This window comes from Zosterops lateralis (genome assembly GCF_965231275.1).
Source record: "Zosterops lateralis genome assembly, chromosome: 14".
NCBI classification, from domain to species: Eukaryota; Metazoa; Chordata; class Aves; order Passeriformes; family Zosteropidae; genus Zosterops; species Zosterops lateralis.
The window spans coordinates 18,467,776-18,471,697 of NC_139774.1; positions in this window are offsets into that span (position 1 = coordinate 18,467,776).

Here is a 3,922-nt window from a genome sequence, read left to right on the forward strand (position 1 = left end):
GTTTCTCTGATTGTGTCATACATGGCTCAAATGTGGCTATTTTTTCTGTGTCTGAGGCAGTTGGGGAATTTGGGCAATTTATAGCATTAGGTAAATTTCTGCATTTTACAAGGAAGGTTGGTGTAGTATAAAGCCAGAAGTAAACCAAAGAGTTATCATTAATTTAGGTATGACAGGAAGCAGGGTTGGTGACAAGGTCTCAGTTAGGGCTCTGGATTCAAAGCCCTGCTGACTCCAGCCAGGCACACCAGGTTCATCAATGCCAAAGCTGTTTTCCCTCCCAGTCATTATCATGTAAGTAGGTCTGGAAATAACAAATGACACAGGGACAGGCTCAGGCTGAGAGTGTGGATTAGGATTCTTAGGGTTAGGAATCTGGAATAAAAGAGTTGTTGATCTTAGTTTATAAATGACCCTTGTTTGGGTCATATATAGAGGGCCCATGACAATGGGGTCACCTGCTAGGTTGCTGATTGCTTTTAGTTCTTGTGTCCCGGGGCTCAAAGATATCAGTTGATTGTAGTGCTAGTTTTGTGGGCTCTGTACATCTCACTGCATGGTTTGTTACATAACTGACTGGGACAAAATTAGGCACAAAGGAGTAGGAATAGTGTTTTCATCTGTTCCAAGGCCAGAACTCAGTAAGATGGAATCATACTGGGATTAGTATTATAGTCAATGTTGAGGTTTGTGTTTGGTGCTGAAGATTTGTTACTGGTTCTTGGAGGCTCTGTCTTTGTATTGAGAAATGTGATTTGCTGACAGCCAATCCATCCCCAAGGGAGTGCCTGGTGTGGGCAAACCTGTTTCACGCAGCTGGGGTCCTGCCTTTGAGTGCACATCAAGCCCACCAGAGGTGTCCCAGTTTCAAGATCTGCAGTGGAGCAGCATTTGAAGATACAAATGTGCAAGACAGTGGTACAGTGACATTTTCCAATCTCCATGCTTTCCCTAGTTATCCCTAAAATGGCATTCAGTTGTTGAGCACTGACCTGCAAGATCCCTCCCTTGGCAGAAGTGCCTCTCATAAATGGTAAATGTTAGTCTATAATTAGGGAGTCTGTAATCCATAGATTAGTGGCTCCATGCTCTAAAGTCTCCATCTGTTGTACACACTGAAATCATTATATCTGTAGTCTCAGTCCTGTTTCAGGCTTCTAAAATGGTTTTCACAGGATTTTCTTTGTTGTGCAAAGCAGCTTGTTCATGGCTGTCACTTGCTGTCCAGGCACTGGAGCAGATGTAGCACAATGGCCTCTTGTCAGTGCAGCACAAGCTATGGGATGCATCTCTGCCCAAGCAGGAACGGGGCTTTGAAATGTATATTTCAGCCATGTTCAGACTTAGCCTCCCTTCAACACAAAGCGGATGGCACAATGCCAGTTATTAGGGCTTTTACTATGTTTAGACAATATCCCAAAGAATGGAAAACTGTTGCCATCCAAAGGGGCTACAGAAACAACCCAGAGACCTTCTAATGTATAGCCAGGCTTCACTCCAGCCATGAGCACTTACCTTCCCTGCTCTGGCAGAAGCATAATCTGGGACAGGGCTTAGTCCTTCACTTGCCAAAGTAATTTATGATAAAATACCAGACAAAATGGAGATGCCTCAAGGATGGCCCACAGAGCCACAACCTGGGGCCTCATATGACCACCCTACACCCCGCCTGGGGCAGGCTGATGTGCTGTCATCTACCAGGGACAGACTCACACCAGGCATGCCTATGGCTTGTCCCAGGACAGTCTGCAACTCCTTGCATTGTCCCATCCTTTTATTGTCTTGTAGCTGAAGATACCTTGCAGCTGTCCCAGGGAAACACCCAGAGCATTCTGGACCCAAAATCTGGTGAAGAGTTCTTGTTGTCAAAAAAAGGATCCCTTGGATGGCCATGCTTCCATGTGTACAGAGGAGATGGCAAAATCTGACATAACAGATGTTATAGTACCTAGGCTTACCACTCTGAGCTGTATCTGTACATGATGCAGGTTTTTTTGCACTGTATCTTCATTCCATCAGCAGAGTACTCCTGTTTTACTCCAGCAGACATTCAGGCTGGGAGTTCATGCAGCAGCTTTTCTACACCCCTACTGATCCAATTGCCATTACCAGCAGTTTCCCTGAAATACATTTCTAATTTTATTAGAGATTTTTAGAAAAGTGAATACCTCCTAGTCTGGTCACTGAGCTACTACTGTACTACTGAACATCATTTGGTGTGAAGGATGTTTGTACAGGCAAATGATCTGCACCCCACAGCCTTATCCAGAGGGGATCTACAAAGTCTTTCTGAGCTGATCTCATCCCACAGGCCCTGTAGCAAACATCTATTTTATATTGTGTATCTGTTATTTTTAATTCTAAATTAGTGTATTTTAATATTAAATGCTCCTTCCATTTTTTTTTTCCAGTCAAAGGAAACAAGACTGCTTGGCTCAAGTTCTTTGCTTCACTCCTTATTTGAAGATTATTTTGCCAGGGAAACAAACATGTCTGAACTAAATCTAGATCCAAATTTCTGTGTTTCGGACCCATTAAATGTGTTTCAATCTTCTAAGAGCATTTTAAGGATATGAACTGCAGTTCTTGGGGACTGGATCTCGGGAAAGATAATGTTTGAGGGTTTTTTTTTGTAAAGAATACATTAATATGCTAGGCTATTCTGTAACAATCTGATATTCTTTAGCTTAGATTTCTTGAGTGTAAAAAGGATGAGATAGGTATAAATACCTGGCTACAAGTTTGCACTTCCAGATATGCCTTCCATTTACTTTGTAAGATTTTCTGGACAATTTTCTTCCCCAAGGGCTGTTGGGCAGCGCACACAGCTCCCTGTGGCCTGGGATTGGAGGTACCGAGCATTTTGCCTCTGTGGCATCAACTGTCAGGAAGTGCCGCTGTATTTCACTATTGAAAATGAAATTATTCTATCATTTAAAATTCATTTTAGGCAGAGAAATTGTAAAGATTTGATAGGGAGGGAGGCGATTCCAGCGTCTGGGCCTGTCCAGGGCCGAAGGTGCGGCGCAGACCCCTCAGTGAAGCAGAAGCGGGAGCAGGCGCGGCCCTATAGCCGGTCACCGCCGCTACGGCTCTGCAGTTACGGTTTACGGTCATTTCCAGGGGTTACGGTCACTTCCCTGCGCTTTACCGAGACATTTCCGAGCCGCTCCTTCAGCGCCCGGCCCGGTGTCCCCGCGCTGCCCCCTGGCGGCCCGCGCCGAGAGCGGCCCCGGCCCCGCCTCAGTCCTGTTCCCGCCTCAGCTCCGCCTCAGCCCCGGCCCCGCCTCAGCCCCGGCCCCGCCTCAGTCCTGACCCCGCCCCGTTCCCGCCTCAGTCCCGTTCCCGCCTCAGCCCCGTTCCCGCGTCAGTCCCGCCCCCGTTCCCGCCTCAGCCCCGTTCCCGCCTCAGCCCCGCCTCAGCCCCGGCCCCGTTCCCGCCTCAGCCCCGTTCCCGCCTCAGCCGCGTTCCCGCCTCAGCCGCGTTCCCGCCTCAGCCCCGTTCCCGCCTCAGTCCCGCCCCCGTTCCCGCCTCAGTCCCGTTCCCGCCTCAGCCCCGGCCCCGTTCCCGCCTCAGTCCCGCCCCCGTTCCCGCCTCAGTCCCGTTCCCGCCTCAGTCCCGCCCCCGTTCCCGCCTCAGCTCCGGCCCCGCCTCAGGCTCGGGACCAGCTGGAGGCAGCGAGCGGCGGTTTTTCTATTTCAATCTGCGACAAGAGCCTTCAAGAGCTCCCAGACCGTGCGGACTCCGGAAAGGTAGCTGCTTGCCCTTGTGTTTTGGTTGCTGCGCAGGCCTGGTAAATAGCAATTAATTAACCCTTGGGCCCGGTGGGACCGCTGTCTGCCCTCCCTTTTCCTGGTGATGGCTCCAGGACCTCGCTCACTCTTTAATCGATATATTTATTATTTCCCAGCCCAATCCACCA